Raw genomic sequence first — 16235 nt, forward strand, 5'->3', positions numbered from 1 at the left:
GCTTGAATTCCCGAGCTGTCCCATAGATTTTGCGGTGAAGTAGTGTCCCCATGAGTGACAGAACACTGAGCCAATCATGGTGCAACAAGAGAACATTATCAATCTCTACGCTTCGTAGTTTCTGCTGGCTGCCCACCACTACAGAAAGCACTGAGCTAGGCTCAAACACCTGCATTTTGGAGCTGCCTTACTTAAGAAAGCACTTTTTTTATGTGACCTGTAATAATGTCAAAATAACATTCAAAACAGGCAACAACAACAAACTATTCTGCCCTGAATGACTGGTCGCCACTGGTGGAGAGCATACCTAAATATTAAGCCAGTCAAATTGGGTTTAGCCTAGATCTGTTGGCTTGTCCACTTGTGTGTTGGGCTTGAAGTGATTCTCGAAGTCTTGAGCCTCCCTGGAAAACGTGTTGTATTCTGTAAGGTCAAGATGAGTTTTGCCAGGTGGATGAAGCTGCATATCCGGTTTAGCTTGAGTAGCTGGGATCTCTCATTGTTTCAGTAATTCGGCACTGAGATCTGGGTAGACACTGATCCTCTTCTCCACATAGGTCAGAGCACCTGATTCCCCTGCGAGGTGAACAATTTGTAGTTTTACATTTTTGCAATCATACATCGAGAACCGTTCCGGAGAGGACCCGTGCAGTGCGCAATGCTTATCAGTGGTATGGGACCCAGCTTCTCCTGCCCAAACAGTTCATAGAAAAGGAAGTTGGGTGTCCTGCTTCCACACCAGTGTCCCACAAATTTCGTTTACGGGAATGATTTTCGACTGATTCAGTTATCTTTTTTAGGAGATTGATTTACCCTTCTAGCTTAGTTCCCGCTGTTTCCAGGTGATGGCGTCGCCCCTCTGTCACATTGGCCGCTTTCTCCAAACTTTCCACTTTAGTTCAGTAGGTATCTACTTTAGAAGTGAGCAGTGCCAGAAATTACTTTATCAGTTTTAATTTCAAGTCGATGACAGGTATTTCCTCACCAAAAAGTTACTGGATAGTAGTGGCCAACTCTTTCTGTTGTCGGGTTTTGAGAGCCGCCATGTTCCCACAGGTGAACTGTGAACGGACAGAATATGCCAGCTGCTGGGGCGAAATATACCTGAAATATACCTGCTATTGTTCCTCCAGTGAACGTCCCACACCTTAATGTGATATTATGTTGACAATTATTTGAAAATAAATACGTTGATTCATAGTGATTTTGCAAAAGAAACCCATGTGAAAAGCACACGTTTCAATGCATGCCACCAAAACAGGAAGACTCCTGATGAGAGTGTATACTTCATTATTCTAATGAAATTCTCAACCAGCACATAATTATTATAATATTTTTTTTAAATCTTTTTATTTATATATGCAACAATAGTGGTGATAATTTACTTCCTTTTATCATTGGAGGACAGGGGGGAAGTCAAGCATGAACCTGATTGTGTATGTTTGCATTTTACAGGCGTTGCTTCAGCATTCAGTGTGCTACAGTTATGTTGATGGCATTACAAATAATTATCACATTATTTTTTTTTTTTAAATATCCCCTGTATTATCACTCTCACTGCAATAACTACACAACCCTCAACAAGCAAGCCATTCATTCAGCTCAATTTCAAACAAAAAAATTGCTTGGATTTGCTGACCTAATTTTGTTTTTAGATTTGCTAAATGAACTTCATGTCTATAGCAAAATACCAAATACTTCACAGTATCATTTTAGTGTTGCAGCTCCAATAAGCCTGTCTTGCCCTGATCCATTTCACCTGTTCTTGTGCTGGTCTCCACCCCCTCCAGGTGTTGCTCATCATCCCCGGTGTATTTATACCTATGCTTTCTGTCTCTCTGTACCAGTTCTTCTTGTTTCCCAAGTCAACCAGGGGTTATCTCCTAGCTCCTATTTTTCCCCAGTCTCTGTTCTTCCTAGTCCTCCTGGTTTTGACCCTTGCCTGTCCAGACACCGAACCTGTCTGCCTGACCATTCTTCGAGCCTGCCTGACACCTTGTACTGTTTGGACTCTGACCTGGTTCAAGAACTCTCGCCTGTACCCGACCTGACTTTTGACTACCCCTTGTGCTATAATAAATATCGGAGCTCAACCATCTGCATCCTGTGTCTGCATTTGGGTCTCGCCTTGTGCCCTTATAAGGGCATTACCTCATAAAAAATGTTATAACAGGAAATGCTGAATGTAGAGTCTCAATTAAAGGAAGGATTGAGATGTTGACCAGCCAGACAGACAGTGTTCCTCTTTTTGTCTATATGATATTGAGTCTAGATCAAGGGGACCGGGTTCCGGTCTAGAAGCACGGTTTCAACTGCTCATACAGTCTTGCTTCGCTACTGCAGTTTAACTGATGTCCGGCCCAGAAAGATAATTTCCATAGACGGTCAAATAGAAAAGGTTGATTTGAACAAAACATCCATTGAATTATTCAAATAATTGTAGCTGAGGCCAATTTTTTTTCATCACTTGCAGTCAAAGATATTAACATTTTATATTCATGCAAAGTTTGCTATGTTTTTTGGATGAAGTGATGACGTCGTTGCTGCTCGAGCTGCTCCTTGTGTGCACTGCGCATGTGAAGTTGGGCCATGTAAACTGGATGCAACCCAAATATAGATGGTCCATTTATCGACGTATGCAAGAAGTGAGTAGATAAAGTTGAAAACAACGGTCAGACATCTTGGATGCAGTCTCCAGTTCTTTTCTACCTCAGTGGTCTAGATGGATTCATGTTTGTGCTGATTGTAGGTTGCATGTGAAGAGGTGGGTGTTGGGTATAGTTCAATGCAGTTTAGTGCTGTAGGCTGCTGTGCTGGCTGGCTACAGGCTATTGAGGCTACCGTGAGTGTGAGTGAGTGAGCGTGGTGAGTGGCTATGCTGCTTTTTTTGTGGGAGTTTGGAGAGATGTGATATGTGAGCTTGCATTTACCATGCAGATCACGTTACCAATGCTTGCTGTTGGCCAGGGTTGGATAATGAATGCAGAAGCTTGTTACTAACGGCAGTGCAATAAGTGCCTGTGGATTGATTGTTGCTCAGAATCAGAGACAACTTTGCTTGCACTTATCCCACCAGAATGAAATAATGTGTTTCTCATCACAAAGGATAATCTTCGAGTCATCCATCCCCCTCTATGCATTGCAGATTGTCAGTGTTGTCAAGGTGCAATCTCCCTCTAAGCAAAGCAAGGGAAAAAGAGAGAGACGGAAGGAGGGATAGATGGCGGTATGGTGGGAGGTGTTTATCGAAAGAGAATATGGAAGGGGAAAGAAGTGGACGTTAGACTGACATTACCTGGACACGATCAGCATTAAACCAATGCATTAAACCAATATGTTATTTTACGTAGTACTGTTTGGGACTGCCTGTCAAATGACTTTGAAAGGGGAAGAGCTGAAGGCCACTGCTTAGTACCTACTCTAGTTGTCTGGGAAATACATTGCAGTGGCCCTTGGAAATCTATTGCAAAACACTCAAATCAAATGTTTCATTTGTCACATGCCGAATACAATAGGTGTAGACCTTACAATGAAATTGTTACTCACAAGCCCTTAACCAACAATGCATTTTTAAGAAAATACCAACAACAAAAAAAGTGAAGAGATAAGAATAACAACTAACTAAAGAGCAGCAGTAAATAACAATAGCAGGGCTATATAAAGGGGGTACCGGTAGAGAGTCAATGTGCGGTGGCACCGGTGTTGGAGGTAATTGAGGTAATATGTACTGTACATGTAAGTGTTATTGAAGTGACTATGCATAGATCACAACAGAGGGTAGCAGCAGCGTAGAGTGTGTGTGTGTGTGTGTGTGGGGGGGGGGGGGGGGTTGGGTCAATGCAAATAGTCCGGGTAGCCATTTGATTAGCTGTTCAGGAGCCTTATGGCTTGGGGGTAGAAGCTGTTTAGAAGCCTCTTGGACATAGACTTGGCACTCCGGTACCGCTTGCCGTGCGGTAGCAGAGAGAACAGTCTATGATAAGGATGGCTTTAGTCTTTGACAATTATTAGGGCCTTCCTCTGACACTGACTGATATAGAGGTCCTGGATGGCAGGAAGCTTGGCCCCATACTGGGCCATACGCCCCATGTACTGGGCCATACGCACTACACTCTGTAGTGCCTTGTGGTCGGAGGCCAAGCAGTTGCCATACCAGGCAGTGATGCAACCCGTCAGGATGCTCTCGATGGTGCAGCTGTAAAACCTTTTGAGGATCTGAGGACACATGCCAAATCTTTCCAGTCTCCTGAGGGGGAATAGATTTTGTTGTACCCTCTTCAAGACTGTTGGTGTGCTTGGACCATGTTAGTTTGTTGGTGATGTGGACACCAAGGAAGTTCAAGCTCTCAACCTGCTCCACTACAGCCCCGTCGATGAGAATGGGGGCGTGCTTGGTCCTCCTTTTCCTGTGGTCCACAATCATCTCCTTTGTCTTGATCACCTTGAGGGAAAGGTTGTTGTCCTTGCACCACACTGTCAGGTCTCTGACCTCCTCCCTATAGGCTGTCTCATCTTTGTTGGTGATCAGGCCTACCACTGTTGTGTCACCAGCAAACTTAATGATGGTGTTGGAAGAAATAATTCTAGACCACCTTTACATTTATTTCGATCTTCGTCCTTTATTGATGCTTTGCCTGTTTGATGGTTTGTCAGAGGCCATAGCGGGATTTCTTCCGGGTTAGAGTCTCGCTCCTTGAAAGCGGCAGCTCTACCCTTTAGCTCAGTGTGAATGTTGCCTGTAATCCATGGCTTCTGTTTGGGTATGTACGTACAGTCACTGTCAGGACAACGTCCTCGATGCAATTATTGATAAAGCCATTGACTGATGTGGTGTACTCCTCAATGCCATCGGAAGAATTGCTAGCAAAACAGTCCTGTAGTTTAGCATCTGCTTCATCTGATCACTTTTCATAGACCGAGCCACTGGTGCTTCCTGCTTTAATTTTTGCTTGTAAGCAGGAATCAGGAGGATGGAATTATGGTCAGATTTTCCAAATGGAGGGCACGGGAGAGCTTTGTACACATCTCTGTGTGTGGAGTAAGGTGGTCTAGAATTTTTTTCCCTCTGGTTGCACATTTAACATGCTGATAGAATTTAGGTAAAACTGATTTAAGTCTCCCTGCATTAACGTCCCTGAACCCTAGGAGCACCGCCTCTGGATGAGCATTTTCTTCTTTACTTATTTCGGTATACAGCTCATTGAGTGCAGTTTTAGTGCCAGCATCAGTCTGTGGTGGTATGTAAATAGGTACGAAAAAAACGGATGAAAACTCTCTAGGTAGATAGTGTGGTCTACATTTTATCATGAGATACTATACCTCAGGCAAGCAAAACCTCAAGACTTCCTTAGATATAGTGCACCCAGCTGTTGTTTACATATATGCATATATGTGCATGCAGGGAATCTATTTTGAAAAACCTAGTTTGGCCTTGATATACAGTATTTGTTGTACTGGTTGAACAGACAGAGAGGTGCAATGTGACTTTGATTTGGTTATGCTGTTTTGACACGCATGGAGAGTCACATCTTATTTATTTTATAAATAAAAACGGTCTCGCTATCTGTCAGTTTTCACTGTTGCTGCACCTTGAATGGCCCCAAATTTGAGATGTATTTATCCTTACTGAATCAAGGGCCCAGAGACTTAACTCAGCCGATCTGTTCACTGGTCACAATCCTATTCATGCTCCTTCAACTGTGTTTAAAATAGAATGGCTTCCAGGGTCATTGTGAAAACTACATAAAGACAGTAAATGGACACTAAAGTGTGGAACATATTTGTATTAAACTGAGCCAATACAATAATAAAAGACACAATCCTATTGAAAAGACACTAATATCTGATCAGCAAAAAAAGAAAAGAGAAAAAGCAGAGAACCTTTTTTTGTTGGCTTCATTCCATAGGGCAGGAGGGCTATTGAGGGCAAGCTAAAGGTTATAAAGCTGACTTTATGCCACTAAAAAAGAACATTGGAATCGTTCAATGTTCTGCACATCTTGCCTAGTACTTTTGAATTGAATACCTACTTCAAAGCAAGCATTGTCCTCTTGTGGCAGTAGCTTCGATACCAAATATTTTCTGTAATATGAAATCAGTTGAAAGGGGTGCACATTGAGCACAGGAACAAGAATCTTTGCACGTTTCAGCAAGAGTGCATGTGTGTGAATAGATATAACATTTATAAATAGATATGCCATTTATTGTAACAGACACACTTTTATCCAAAGTGACTTATGAACAGTGTGCCTACATTTTTGTCTTGGTGAACCCAGCAGGATAGACTGGTGCATATTTGTGAAAAACTGTACGTGTATGACTGTCTATGCATCACATCCTTTGAATTGTGTGCTGGACTAATGGTATTGTGCTTGCCATCTAGGGAACAGTGCACTCTATAATGTGCTCTTATCGTATACGTTAGGTCTTCCAGCATTCCAGCAGGCCCCAGCTTAATGTTTGCTAATGCAGGCTTGACCTGCTAACAGGAATAGATGAAATACAGTTGAAGTCGGAAGTTTACATACACTTAGGTTGGAGTCATAAAAAATAGTTTTCCAACAACTCCACAAATGTCTTGGTAACAAACTATAGTTTTGGCAAGTCGGTTAGGACATCTACTTTGTGCATAACACAATAAATATTTCAAACAATTGTTTACAGACAGATTATTTCACTTATAATTCACTGTATCACAATTCCAGTGGGTCCGAAGTTTACATACACTACATTGACTGCCTTCCAGAAAATGATGTCATGGCTTTAGATACTTCTGATAGGCTAATTGACATCATTTGAGTCAATTGGAGGTGCACCTGTGGATGTATTTCAAGGCCAACCTTGAAACTCAGCGCCTCTTTGCTCGACATCATGGGAAAATCAACAGAAATCAGCCAAGACCTCAGAAAAAGAATTGTAGACCTCCACGCTCCTTGGGAGCAATTTCGAAATGCCTGAAGGTACGACGTTCATCTGTACAAACAATAGTGCGGCAGTATAAACACCATGGGACCATGCAGCCGTCATACCGCTCAGGACGGAGACACGTTCTGTCTCCTAGAGATGAAAGGACTTTGGTGAGAAAAGTCAAATCAATCCCAGAACAACAGCAAAGGAACTTGTGGAGATGCTGGAGGAAACGGGTACAAAAGTATCTATATCTATATACAGTAAAACGAATCCTATATCAACATAACCTGAAAGGCCGCTCGGCAAGGAAGAAGCCACTGCTCCAAAACCGCCATAAAAAAGCCAGACTACGGCTTGCAACTCACATGGGAACAAAGATTGTACTTTTTGGAGAAATGTCCTCTGGTCTGTTGAAGCAAAAATAAAACTGTTTAGCCATAATGACCATCGTTATGTTTGGAGGGAAAATGTGGAAGCTTGCAAGCCAAAGAACACCATCTCAACCGTGAAGCACGGGGGGGGGGGGCAACATAGTGTGGGGGTGCTTTGCTGCAGGAGGGACTGGTGCACTTCACAAAATAGATGGCATCATGAGGCAGAAAATTATGTGGATATATTAAAGCAACATCTCTAGACATCAGTCAGGAAGTTAAAGCTTGGTCACAAATGGGTCTTCCAAATGGACAATGACCCCAAGCATACTTCCAAAGTTGTGGCAAAATGGCTTATGGACAACAAAGTGAAGGTATTGGAGTGGCCATTACAACGCCCCGACCTCAATCCTATAAACATTTGTGGGTAGAACTTAAAAAGCTTGCGCGAGCAAGGAAGCCTACAAACCTGACTCAGTTACACCAGCTCTGTCAGGAGGAATGGGACAAAATTCACCCAACTTATTGAGGGAAGCTTGTGGAAGGCTACCTGAAATGTTTGACCCAAGTTAAACAATTTCAAGGCAATGCTACCAAATACTAATTGAGTGTATGTAAACTTCTGACCCACTGGGACTGTAATGAAAGAAATAGAAGCTGAAATAAATCACTGTCTACTATTATTATGACATTTCACATTCTTAAAATAAAGTGGTGATCCTAACTGTCCTAAGCCAGGGACCTTTTGCTTGGATTAAATGTCAGGAATTGTGAAAACTGATATTAAATGTACTTGGCTAAGGTGCATGTAAACTTCCGACTTCAACTGTAGATCTCACTTACACATTTTACCAATGTTAATCCACCACATTCACACCACCAGGAACAGTAAATACAGCTATAGCTCTTTTCACAGACCACAGTTTCTTAATTACGTCTCTCTCCCCCATCTCTTTCTCAATCGGCATGCACAAGTGAAATAGTCACAAAAATGGTCGCTGTAGTAGTACTGGTCATTTGCACAAGTTATTTCTGGTTTCAATCCATTTATTCATAAAATGTAACTTTTGATGAAACGTTTACCCCCACTAAATCTTGAATGAAATAAATATTTTTTTCCATTTACAGGATTTAATGAATACATTATGAAACAGTGATGTGATGAGAAATTTTAACATGACAGGCATTGATTACTGATGAAAATAAAAAAAAACAGAGATACCATCAGAGAACTGAGGACTTTGATTGGAATTTACCATTTGAACACTGTAAGGCATTATTTTGAACACTGTAAGGCATTATTTTGAACACTTAATTTGAACATTATTCTGAACACTCCTTAATGAGAATCGTTCCCCATCGTTCCCCATCACTTTCTCCCAATATGAGATTTACAAATGACATTAGTTTCTTCTCCTATGACTTACCCCTTTCACTAGGGACAATATAAACAGGAATAAAGAAGGACAAATCGGAGAGGAATAAAATGCGGTCTGGTTTCACTGTTTAAGCCCACCTCACATCTCTAACCTTTATTTGCATAACTGAAGTGATTTATTGTGCTATAAAATTCGTTTTATTTTCAAAACAAGGAAATCAACAGGAAGGTAGACACACAAGCATTCTGTGAAAGAAACAACCCATTAGGATTCAGACTACATCCCACTGGGCAAAACTCGTTGAATCAATGTTGTTTCCAGGTCATTTCAACCCCCCAAAATCTATGTGATGACGTTGAATCAATGTGGAACAGCTTTTAACCTAAATTCAATGACGTTATGACATGTTTTGTTGATTTTACATTGAATTCACATTAGTTGAAAACTCATCCAAATGTAAATCAAAACTATACGTTGAACTGACATCTGTGCCCAATGGGATGTGTATTAGAAAGCATGTGCCCTTAATATTAAATATATAGTTTAAATAAACAAAGCCTTTCTATTTAGTTCCCTACATACCACTATGTACTAACCTTAAATAAACTAGCTCAATCAGCAGAGGAATTATTTCTTATAACTCAGAGCAAATCCCACTTTACTGTATTGGAATTGTATTGGTATTGGAGCACAGAAACGTTGTTCTATTGGCTTGGCCTAAAATAGGCTTCCTATAATATTACAGCAATGCATCTGTTGGATCCCCTGCAGAGAGAATAGCCTTAGAAGCAATGTGAAGAGTCTGCCACTGTCGCTACAGAGCAGGTCTTTAAACTTTCAGAGTCCCCTCTTAAATATACACAAGCTCTAATGATTCCTTCCTACAGAAATCTCTCCTTTGTTGTTGTCTTATGCAATTCCTTCCTTAGCCTCATGCCTCACAGTTGTCCCTTGAATTATGCAAAGTTTGGGAGTTGTCTTTGTCTGTTCATTGCTGGGTTTCCTGTAGGCTTTGCAGCCTCAGCTCCTCACTCTACCTTATCTCTTTTGTGCCCGTTCTCTTTTTTTCCCCAAGTTCTTCTACTACAGCTTGAAGCCATCTTCAAATAGGATTTGTATCGACTAATTCATTGCTGTTATATTTTCCCAACCTCCTTTTTGCAAGAGTGTCAGCTGATCACTTGAGATCACTGGAGACAAAGAGGAGTTAAAGGAGATGGAGATCTAACACCCCCTAAACATACCACAGTGCCATGATATTGTAAAAGTTGTAGTACATCCAACACAACCTTTGGTCTGAGTACATCACATCTTTCTGTACATACACAAACTACCCTACAAATGTTTCAGACCTTGATATTTATTTATAGTTTCCGTATTACCCCACTGCGGCAGCGTAGCCTAGTGGTTAGAGCATTGGACTAGTAACCGGAAGGTTGCGAGTTCAAACCCCCGAGCTGACAAGGTACAAATCTGTCGTTCTGCCCCTGAACAGGCAGTTAACCCACTGTTCCCAGGCCGTCATTGAAAATAAGAATGTGTTCTTAACTGACTTGCCTGGTTAAATAAAGGTAAAATTAAAATAAAAAACTGCCAAATGAGTTAAAATTGTAAAAACCTAAAATCCACACTTGACCTCACTGTTCATCTCCATTTGAACCATGGTTCCTTTTCACCAATACAGAGCAATGAGCTGACACAACCACGTTTTTTTTATTTGAATTTGACATTATGCAACAGAATGTTCAACTTCGAGGGTAAAATCTCCATGGTTTGCATAAAGTTATTTGGCCCTGTCTAAAGCACCTCAACAATCATGTCAAGTTGGCCATGGCAAAGGGTTTCAAATCAAGCCAGAAACATCCTACATTAGCAATCAGTGGAGGAGGCTGTTCTGGTGTGGATCTGAATCTCAGGGTTATAGCACTAATTACCACAAAGACATTTCAACACATAGCAGACAGCATCTTCTACTCCAGTCTCACCCTTTCAGAGTGAGCTGACCTGAAGGCTAACATTTTAGCTCTGTTAGATAATGTGTCACGGGGAGGAAACAAGAGTGTAAAAGTGCTAGAGGTTGATGAGAGGGTTGCGTAGAGTTGGACCTCTGTTCGTATCTATTAGAACAAGTAAGAGACTTGTTAAGTCAGGGAGATATTGGACAGAAATACAAGAATCCCATTGTACTGTAGATTGCGAGAGCTACATTAGTTTAGTATAGATTAGTTTGGTTTAGTGGTACTTAGGGAGTGATCATTATTACCTACATGTATCGAGTGATACCTTGAGGTAATCGGACGTCTTTGAAATTAAAATGGATGGCCGTCTCCCTGAAGAAAATATATTTTTACCTGACTCTCCCCGGCGTTTGAAAAACCAAACATGTAACCTTCCCCTACAAAATGATAATTAAAACAAAATAGCAGGTAAAGTAGTTAAATCCCTTTTCGTAAGCTGTCATTGCTAAAGTCGTGAATTTTATCAAATCAACCCGTGGTTGAGAACCACTGCTGTATGCATACCATATTCATGTTACCCGCTAGAAGGTGACATTTACCAATTTAAGAATTAAGGGCCGAACCACACGAAGGATGACAACTATAACGATAAATTATATCTATAAAATGTTGGCGAGCATCCACAATAGAGAAAAGTTTATCGTTCTACAGCCTACACCTGTCAATCAACTGATCAAAGCATCATTCTGCATGCTGTAGGCCTATTAACACGGTGGTAACACAGACCACCAGTGCTTCTGTATTTGTTCATTGCCATTGTGACAATTACAAATAATACTTCAATGTCATATTTAAATATTTACAGTTCAAGTCAGAAGTTTACATGCACCTTAGCCAAGTACATTTAAACTCAGTTTTTCACAATTTCTAACATTTACTCCGAGTAAAAAGTCCCTGTCTTAGGTCAGTTTGTCACTCCCTGAACCTTAGATATCTGTTTTCTATATATTTTGGTTAGGTCGGGTTGTGACTAGGGTGAGTACTCTAGTTTTTGTATGTCTATGTTGGCCTGATATGGTTCCCAATCAGAGACAGCTGTTTATCGTTGTCTCTGATTGGGGGTCATATTTAGGCTGCCATTTTCCTTATTTGTGTTGTGGGATCTTGTCTGTTTAGTTGCCTGTCAGAACTAGTTGTATAGCTTCATGTTTCGTTTGTTCGTTTTGTTGTTTTTGTTCGGTGTTCATTCAAAGTAATAATGTATGCCTACCACGCTGCACCTTGGTCTCATCCTTATGACGAATGTGACACAGTTAGGATTACCACTTTATTTTAAGAATTTGAAATGGCAGAATAATAGTAGAGAATTATTTATTTCAGCTTTTATTTATTTCATCACATTCCCAGTGGGTCAGAAGTTTACATACACTCAATTAGTATTTGATAGCATTGCCTTGAAATTGTTTCAATTGGGTCAAACGTTTCGGGAAGCCTTCCACAAGATTCCCACAATAAATGGGGTGTATTTTGGCCCATTTCTCCTGACATAGCTGGTGTAACTGAGTCAGGTTTGTAGGCTTCCTTGCTCGCACAAGCTTTTTAAATACTTATTTTCCACCATAATTTGCAAATAAATTCATTAAAAATCCTACAATGTGATTTTCTGGATTTTTTTTCTCATTTTGTCTGTCATAGTTGAAGTATACCTATGATGAAAATTACAGGCCTCATCTTTTTAAGTGGGAGAACTTGCACAATTGGTGGCTGACTAAATACTTTTTTGCCCCACTGTATCTATATAAAGCGTGAAAAAACGGTGAACAATACAGTACATGTGGCGAACAATTACCATGCAGCACTCTGCAAGCCTCAGAGTCTCATAATCTATGATTGCCTAAACTAAAGCTTTCAAAGAACACATGCTTGGATAAATCAAAACATGCCTTTTAACCAAACCACTCAGACCTTTTATGTATATCTATGGTCTGCAAGAACAAAAAAATGCATTAGTTTCTTGTCTTTGTCCTATTTTGAAGACACTTCAGAAACACATTGTGAAACACTTACCATTACTTTAAAAAAGGAGAAAGCACAGTAAATTAGCTGAGGTAAAAATGAACTGTAAACCAGATGAAAGGTTTCCTAATGTTAGTATTACTTTGAAGTATGGCATTGGCGTATTTGCACTTTACAAAATACAAGGGTTACGCAATTACTTTTTCTTTCCGACGCAGATTCTTGATTTCAAACCCCTCACTTACTTCTTCTGCAACATAGAAAACAGAATGTGCAGTGGTATGTAGTATGGAATTGCATATCTTTATTTATATGGTATAAGGTACTTGCATGTGGTATAATATTTTTATTACATTACTATGACTTTGTATTTACCCTGAAACTATAGTGTAAAATATTATTATAAAATGTATCCCCATGTGTACAGTGATGATTAGTAAGTCAATCTGCACAGGCTTCATGACTATAGTCTAGACTCATTGCTTTAGATTAAGTGAGGTTTCAAAACCATTTAGATCCTCTTTCAAAACTAGGCTTCATGAATTGGGAAATGTAGATATTGATATCATCACTGGTTTCTGCAAAGAGATTAGGTTCTTGGACAAAGTATCTAGTGGTGCGTAACGGGAACTTGGTTTTCAAATTAAAATATTAATTAGATGTGGTGCCAGGCACTATAGAACACCTTGCAGATCCTAGTATCACCTCCTGACTACCAAGCAGGCTAAATTAAATAGATTTTGAAAAGAGGTTTAATCTGAAAGTGACTCATATTGTACAGTTGAACATCTTGAGTTATTAAAAGTAGAAAGAAACCATGGGTGTTTCATCACAGCTGTCAATTAGGAGTAACTATAAAAAGTCTATAGTTGTAATATGATTTATAATATAGTATAGTTTTATATAATTATAATATTGCTATATGTCCCTATGAAATAGTTTCACTTGAGACCTTTGAATTTCTTTTAGGGCTTATTAAAACCTCTTAGAGCTACCCCCCTACTTTTTTCAATTTCCACCTGAAGACATACCCAAATCTAACAGCCTGTAGCTCAGGCACAGAACCAAGGATATGCATATTATTGGTACCATTTGAAAGAAAAAACTCTGGCGTTTGTGTAAATGTGAATTGAATGTAGGAGAATATAACACAATAGATCTGGTTTAGATAATACAATCATCATCTTTAAAATGAACAAGATTAAACAAACATTCAGATAGGATGATGGGGACAATTTCAGTGAAAAACATAAGAGTGCAACAGTACTTGTGCAAAGTTTCAGAATGATAACTTCCAAAATGAGTGTGCTACATTACATTTATCATGAAGTCACCCAGGTGTCCCACACAAGTAGCCCAAATGTACCCAAGTGGCCAAATTGGTGAAGTTATACATTTTGAATGGAATAACTATATACAAAATACCAAAATGGTATTCTAACACACCTCCCCAAAAAATGTAGAAAAGATTATGAAGAAAAAAATATATACATTTACAAAATAACATGGGGAACTATTTACACACTTTCAATATTTGGAAGACCCTCAGTCCTCTATCAAATCAAATGTATTTATATAGCCCTTCGTACATCAGCTACTATCTCAAAGTGCTGTACAGAATCCCAGCCTAAAACCCCAAACAGCAAGCAATGCAGGTGTAGAAGCACGGTGGCTAGGAAAAACTCCCTAGAAAGGCCAAAACCTAGGAAGAAACCTAAAGAGGAACCAGGCTATGAGGGGTGGCCAGTCATCTTCTGGCTGTGCCGGGTGGAAATTATAACAGAACATGTCAGATATTTTCAAACGTTCATAGATGACCAGCAGGGTCAAATAATAATAATCACAGTAGTTGTAGAGGATGCAACAGGACAGCCCCTCAAGAGTAAATATGAACAGTTTAGGGTTAGGATTCCATAGCCGCAGGCAGAACAGTTGAAACTGGAACAGCAGCAAGGACAGGTGGACTGGGGACAGCAAGGAGTCATCATGCCAGGAAGTCCTGACGCATGGTCCTAGGGCTCAGGTCCTCCGAGAGAGAGAGAAAGAGAGAATTAGAGAGAGCATACTTCAATTCACACAGGAAACCGGATAAGACAGAAAAAGTACTCCAGATATAACAAACTGACCCTAGCCCCCCGACACATAAACTACTGCAGCATAAATACTGGAGGCTGAGACAGGAGGGGTCAGGAGACACTGTGGCCCCATCCGATGAGACCCCCGGACAGGGCCAAACAGGAAGGATACAACCCCACCCCACTTTGCCAAAGCTCTACACAATATTGTGCTGCTGATGCCAGGTGCCATAGCAGTCTCTTTCTGCTGTAAAGCAGAGGGTCACCAAGCATGTGGCGCAGGTGATGGAGGACTTAATTTTGCAAAGAACACAGCGACGCCTCCATGCTGTGCCCTTTTGGTCCTAAGGCACATCCATGCCTGCAGAAATAAATTTGGGCAGATGAACGACACTTGTGGCAGGAGCTGGATGAACCAGCTTCAGTGGGGGGTGGAAACCTTGGCCCTGGGGGCTGCCATTCGGAGTCAGTGTCACTGTGAAAGAAAATGTTCAGTTAGAATAGTTTCACATATGAGCCCTGTATCAACAGGTATAATAAACAGATATATATATATATATAGAGTACAGGGAACATAAGGTTGAATATATTATTATAGACCTGCTAGATCTACTGTCTCATTTATATTATGACATTTTGGCTAGATCTACTGTCTCTATTATATTATGACAGACCAGCTGTATCTACAGTCTCTATTTCACTTTGGCCATTGTTGTGGGCCTGCCCTCCCCTCAACAGTCTCAAATAGGCTATTTCATTTAGGTTGGGGTGGGGCGGCAGACACACGCATCTCACATTTCATGACATTACATGTTCATATATTGCTTCTAAAATAAATCACAAATCACAAATAATATGTCATATTATTAATTTCAAACAAGGGCATTAGCATGATAAGAACTTACCAGTCCAAAACGATGTCCTCTCCCATTCAAAAAATATTCCTTCACAATCTCTAAATGAATTGTCCTACAACAATCTCTGTCTCACTTTCCCAATCAATTTATTCTAAAATTGTGTCTACATCTGTATATCTAGACTTAGATTTAGCTTTCCCTGACTTAGTCGCCATGCTGATTGATATATAAACAGCTGAATCTGCGCGTTTACCAAACAATGCAGTGCGTAATATGTGTTTCTCCTTCCGGTATGAAACTTCAATAGCGAGTTACTCTCTTTATGCTGGAGCTTACTACATGGGTTGGTCTTGCAACACATAAATATGACTTATTGCCGTTTACCTCAGCTCATTGGCTATCTACCCAGCTAGATTTCAAGACGATCAGTGGTCATTGGGTTAAAATACAGTCAATCAACGAAACAGCGGGCAAATCACTGGTGCACAATGATGTCATGACTTGTTGTCTTCAAATCGGTTTCTTTCAGTCAATACGTCCTGCGAAATGACCCATCAGGTTTGATTGTGTTACAAACAAACCAGTTGATTGCAGTGAAACCAAACATGACTGGAAAAGTCACGTTCTGTGTGGGTTATTTACCTGAAATGTGTAGTCGAAAATGGAATGA

This window comes from Oncorhynchus kisutch, linkage group LG7, assembly GCF_002021735.2.
Source record: "Oncorhynchus kisutch isolate 150728-3 linkage group LG7, Okis_V2, whole genome shotgun sequence".
Taxonomy (NCBI): domain Eukaryota; kingdom Metazoa; phylum Chordata; class Actinopteri; order Salmoniformes; family Salmonidae; genus Oncorhynchus; species Oncorhynchus kisutch.